Genomic DNA, 6358 nt, shown 5'->3' with positions numbered 1-6358 from the left:
GGCTTTCCAGCTAGATACCCACCTCTGTGGTCATCTGTTTGGAGCCGGGCTCCCTAAATAACCCGCAGGGGTTATTTCGCAGGTGCCTCAGCTGTGGCGCTGGCATTGCCCACGCCGCAAGGGATGTGCTGGGGACACGCATGTGGCTTGGGTGGGCTTGCTCCCTGCCATTGCACAGCCCTGCACCTTCTGCATACTAGTCACCTGCTTTTTAAAACACAGGAGAAGGAAGGGGTTGTCGTCTTCTGGGCTGGTTTCAGCCTCACCCTCAGTGAGGGTCTACCAGTGGCAGGCTGGGGGTGAGGGCTGGGGGGGGTATTAGCCCTCCTTTGAACAGGTCAGAGGGCGTTCGTGGCTGTCTGTGCCCCTAAATGCTCTTTCTGAGATCCAATGTTCCTCCTTTGAAAAGTTGTTGCTGATGGGGGCTTTAACCCTTTCCTGACTCCACTGCCCAGCTGCAAAAATGAGGTGCAAAATTCCCAGGGCGAGGCTGTCCTGCGTTGCCTCGTGCTCCGTGGAGGTGTCACCCACAGCCCCATCCTTGTGCGCAGACTTGGAGGCTTTGCAAAGGAAGACCATTTTTGTGAAGAGTGAGCGGGCCAGGCCCCATGGGACTCATCCCCTGCCGGTACGTGGCACCGGTCAGGACCTGGTGGTGGAGCGGGGGGGGGGTACCCATGTCAGGGCAGCTCTGAAGAGGATTTGTGGGTGCTGGCATGCTTTTGATAGTGGGAAATCAAGCCCGGGAAGGAGATTTCTGCCTCATTTTAACCTTGCGTGTGACAAGAGCAGCGGCTCTGGCATCCCCGTGTCCAGCAGCAGAGCACGGCATTCGGGAGCAGCAGGCGTTCCTCCCCCAGCTGCTCACCCCACCTCTGCCTCTGAGGCTGGGGACCTCAGCAGCTCAGCTGTCCACCTAGCAGCTGCTGAACGCCCATGGTTTGCGAGCCAGCAAGGAGGGTGGATGGGTCCTCACTCGGAGTTACCTCCGTAAGTTCAGCTAGAAGCAAGGGGAGCTGAGCTGCTGCTGCTCAGGTGATGGAGCAGCCAGGGCAGGGGCTGCTGGACCTCTCCCCCGGACAGTCAGCTCGGCCGAGCCTTACCATCGGTTGCATCCTGCTCTGAATCCTGAACAGAAGCAGCTTCTCTGCAGCCTGTGAAGCCATGGCAGAAGTCACGCAGTGGCTAGCAGTTCCCACGCGCTGCCAAACCACCCAGCCTAAAGGTTCTCCTTACCTGCTCCAGCTCCTCTTCAAGGTCTCCACCGCTCACTCCACAACTTACACAGGACTTTCCCCCTCCGACCGTCTCCTTGTTCCCAAGGAGGCAGCTCCAGCGCATGCTGTTCCCTGCATGGGGACAGGGCTGGGTGGTGAGGGTAGCAATGGCCAGACCACTCTGGCCGGGCTGGTTGGCACCACCTAGTCTGGTATCTCGGTCCTGCCAAACCAGCCCCAGGGGAATTAGTGCTGGCAAAGACCCAACAGGGTCTAAGGACTGAAAAAGTGCCTAAGATCAGCCTGGAAAGAAGTCGGTCTTCCCCTGAAGTGATGGGAACAGTTTCCTGGGAACAACAAGACGTTGGTTTGGGTCTTCACCAAAACCGGAAAGCTTTCTAAATACCGGTGTAGCGATCTCCCGGGGAGCTGTTGGCTGTGTATGCGTGTACAAGGCTCGCCCCGTTCATTCTTGCAGGAGGGTGTGAAGGCCTTTTAGAAAAAGCACCCGAAGCACCGTGGCTGTGATCTGCAGTACAGATACATCACGCAGCCCCTAAGCATGGTCAAAGCCAGGTGGAGACGTGGCCTCACGGGTAGGTAAGTGCAAGGAATAGGGCCTTTAAACATCAGTCTTCATGACTAACGTGGACAGGAAAGCAGAGGTCCCCAGGACGGTTGGCACTGGAGCGCAGGATAGACGAGGAGAGGCCAAGTTGGGGCGCTCAGCCCTCGAGAAGACCGTAACCTGAAGGAACTTCCACAGGACCAGCAGCTCCGGCTGTTTTCCCAGTGAAGCTTGAAGTGGTGCCACAGGCTGCTGAGACAGCGGAGACCTTAAAATATTAGTTGCAGAACTACTTTCTGTGATGAAAAGTGACACAGCCCAGAAAAAAGGGCTTGCAGCCATTTCCCCTGTGCTAATGAATTTGCTCTGGCCAAGCATTTGCTCTGAGGTTGGCTCCACACCAGCTCAAGAAAGACATTTTGCAGCCAGCGAGTAATTCCCTCACAGTGGAGGAGCCAGCGGGCAGAAGGTGTCTCAGCCAGTATTTATGTTGTTTGCATTGATCCAAGCCCCAGGCGTGAAGCTTTTTTCTCCTTCCCATTCGTTTCTTCCCCTTGGCCGCTCTCCGGCCCCACTCCCACAGTGGAGGGGCACGCCAGACCTCGCCCCCAACCCTGCCACCACAAACACTCACCTGCTCCACTGTTTTGGACAAACCCAGCCTCTCCCGCAGGCTGATGTCCCAGCTTGCCAGTGAGACGTGCAGCCCAGAAAGCTCAGCTGAGTGGTTATGATGACTTTAGCTGTAAAATGTGTTCTCTGCCCCCCAAGGTCACTTCCCTAGAGAGTATCTAAAATCGTCTGGGGTCATGTCTGATGCGCTTCACACTTTGACAGCAGGTTGTGTCCCTGGGACGAGGGATCTGGCTCCTCTGAGAGGTCATTTTTCTCTGGGATGAGTGGTTTGACCAGAGACACTGATGAAGACTGATCACTCTCTTCCTCAAGGACGTAGATTCATTCCTAGAAGAGCGAGACAGTGGATGCCAATAAGCCCAGCAAGGTCTTACCCTTTCTGTCACTGTGTAGGAGCACCAGGAAGTGCTTATAGATGTTCTTGTTCCAAAAAACTGCTCCCTCAGCGAGCATCCCTCTGCAGAGTGTATTGTGCTGGTAGAGTGCAGATCCTTGGTCTCACGCCAGGCAAAACAGCTTCCCTATCGAGTTGTACCTGCGCTGCCTTCCTCAGTACTTTTCCATTTCACTGCTGGCCTGATGGACAATGTTTTCCAAAATACACAGACTAGGCTGTAAATCGTGTTCAGACGAGATTCAGAGAGCAGCCTGTATCCCGGAGGGTCAGGCACTTTCTCAGAGGTATACATCTAAACCTGGGGCTAGAATTTCAAATCCTTGCAGTCAGTGCCCTGAGATACTGGTTTGACTGTGAACGTTGCATGCAATACTTCATCGCCAGCTACGTGTTGCCAGCGCTGTGCTGGAATATTGATTCAGTACCATTTTAGAGGGAATTCAATTAACTAAATTACCATCTTCCCAGCGTGGCATGGTTTCAGATAAAATGTTGTTATACAGGAGTCATCCCCAATTTTTGTTAATACAATAACTGCTGCAGACGTGTAAGAACACAGGGGAGGAGAGAAGCAGGAAGATGCAGAGAAATAAAAAACCAAAAAAGCAAGGATTAGATTCACCAGCTTTAAATACAGCATGAGATTTCATACAAGATAAAACTGAACACGATCCGTATTTAATGTCTATTTTGTTCCCTGTACAGAGGACAATTGCATAATTGCTCTGAACTGCAGTACTGACCAGAGCCGTCTGCTGATGGTACCGATGCAGTTCTTCCTAGTGGCGATGATGTCTCACGACTGGTGCCTTTCTCAGCTGGAAGAGGTGTTTTGCGAACAGCGTGGCTGCTCCCTTGAGTCAACTGCTGCAGCAGGACGGTTTGTGGACACTCAAGACCTGGGCGAGATTGTTGCAGAAAAAAAAATTAAACGGTGAGCATGCATTCAGGAGAGTGAACCTGATATAAAGATGTTTTCCAAAACCGATACACTGATTTCCATTTGTTCAAAAGCATGTTTTAAAACATTTGTACTTAGAGCTCTAAGTTTGTAGCTTAGAGCTCTGTATTTCAAGATGGCTACAGCTACAGCTATGATTCATTTTAAGAGTTCGTGCATAGCTGGCTTACAATGGTTGATAACCGATAGAAACCATTCAAAGAGATTGATAGCATGTGCTAAGACAGCTGGAAGCACATCAGTGGAGTGCTATGCTTGCAAAAGGCAAGTCTCCTCTCTCTCGTTTTGACCTGAGGTACTTTTTCTAAAAAAAGCAGTTTCATCAGACCCAGAATATTCCTGACTTTCCGCTCACCGAACTGGCATTTTCATATCTTGGCTTGAAAGTCTGTAACCAGTTCCAGCGTCCTCAAGTGTACAATGTGCGCTAATGATCACCAAAATAGCTCGCTCATGTGTCAAAGCCCTGAATTCATCCATTTGCCACCAGTGCGGGGGTATCACAAGAAGTATACACGACTTAGGTGGGGGACAGAGCACCACCACAGCACCACCTCCTGCTGTGTACCCTGCCTGAGACTGGCCCATACCTCTGGCTGTCCTGCAGAAGAGCCCCGGTCTGGTAAATTGTTTCACTTCCAGTCTTAGAAATTCCACCGGCAACTCAGCCAGTCATTTTTCCAAAGCAACTCATCTAAAGGAAATACAGGGAGAAGGTTGAGCTTACAAGTACTGCCGTACGGAGCATCTTTCTAACAGGCAGGGCTGTTCTGAGAGACAAAAGGTGACTGCGGGATCCAGAGGCTGGAGGTTACGCTCAACAAAAAATCTCCAGAGCAGCCTGTGAGGGCTTGTGGAACATTCTTTGTTACCCAAAGTCCTTAAAACTCAGGGCTGTAGGAGTGGCTAAAGTCTGTCCTGCAGTTCAGTGCTTCCTTCCTGACCCTGCAGCATCCAGGGCACAGAACCGTGCGGCCTCTGCTCCGGGGCAGGTCAGAGGAGACGCTCAAACCTCCTTGGCCATCCAACCTGTGAGGCTATCCCAGATTACATCGCTCCTGTTACCTTTTATACCGGCCGTTGAAGTGTGCTGGACAAATGGGGATGAAGGTTTGGACCGCTGCCGGTTTGCCTGTCTGAGGGCAAGGACAGACTGAAAATACCCGATAATCACATTCGGTTCGTAGGAAAGCTTGTTTTGGTCCTTCGGCAGTCCGGGTAGCCATCCTATGGTGTTACTGGTTCCTTGTTACCTTACATTAATCTCGCTCTTGCTGTACAGTGGATCAAAGCTCCTAGAAGAGGCATAGCTGGCAACCACCTGTGTGGTTGCATTGCATCAGTTCTTGTGAGCCTTATAAAGCCACATCGGCCACCATTTCCTTGCTGCCCAGGAGGCTGTAAAGGAATCCTTCCGTTTTGCCCTACTGCATGTGGGAGTTTGATCTCTTGAGGTGCAATAACTAGAAGCAGCAGCCTGATCCATCTCTTGTAACGTGCAAGCGGATACACGGCTCTGCTCCAGCCCTTCACCCAGCTGCTGCTTCAGATAATCCGTTTGTGAGGAGACAAGACAAAACAAAACAAAACAAAATCCCCCAAATCACAAAAGGTCACAAATGTTAAGAGAAATTAATCACTTTTCTACAGTTTGGCCAGTGCCTGGTAAGTCCCTAGGAGCCTTTCCAATGATGCTGGTGAGCCCTCTGAAGAGTGATAAATGGCAATGAGTTTAACATGGTGTGAGTTTAAGCGAACCCTTATGTCACTGCTTTGAAGTATTTGTTCGGAAAACGCTTCTAAAGAAAAAAGACATTTTCAAAGCATTCCTGCATAGGTGTGCAAAAATATAACCTAAACAAACAGTAAAATCTGAAACACAAAAAGATATTCAAGCATTTTGGCAGGGAGTTTAGGTGATGTCAGAAAACAAATGTAAACAGAAATGTTTCTATGGAATTTTTTTTTTTTTTGAGACCTAATTGGAAACAGATTTTAGCTTCGGATTTAAACATTTCCCTGCAGCATCTGCAATGCTGTCCCTACATTATGCATTTTAGTCTCAAGGAGCACGAGTATGAGGCTGTTGAGCACAGGAGGGAAAAAGCCAGCATCCTCCTGCTCACGTTATCGCCACAGGTCTAGCCAGTGGTCTTGGGAAAGTCAGGCAACCTGAATCTCCTGGGGTTTTTACCCAGTAGACTTCAAGATAAATTACAAAATCAAGAGATCCCTATCCATTGATCTCCGCCCTTCTGCCCTCATAAAGCCAGTATTTCTTGCTCCACTGAGACAGAGCTTTGAGAAGCGTGAGGAGCTCAGGGTGGGTTAACATCACAACTGGATGAGCTTGGGCTCTTCTCTAGGTGGACCGTGTAGATTTTGAACTCCTCTCAGGATGGGCATCCCATTCGGCCCAGACATCTCATTTCCTGACTCAGTGTGTTAGAGTGAGTAAGATCCACCGAGAAAAAGACGACCGTTTTTCCACTGGATCAAGAGTCTGATTTGATGTGAAGCGGCCCACAGCCCTGTGTTTGTTAAATCCAACCTGAGGAAGGGAGCAGGAGCACAGCTGG

Source organism: Aptenodytes patagonicus, chromosome 11 (assembly GCF_965638725.1).
Source record: "Aptenodytes patagonicus chromosome 11, bAptPat1.pri.cur, whole genome shotgun sequence".
Classification (NCBI taxonomy): Eukaryota; Metazoa; Chordata; class Aves; order Sphenisciformes; family Spheniscidae; genus Aptenodytes; species Aptenodytes patagonicus.
Note: the sequence above shows the minus strand (reverse complement) of the source record.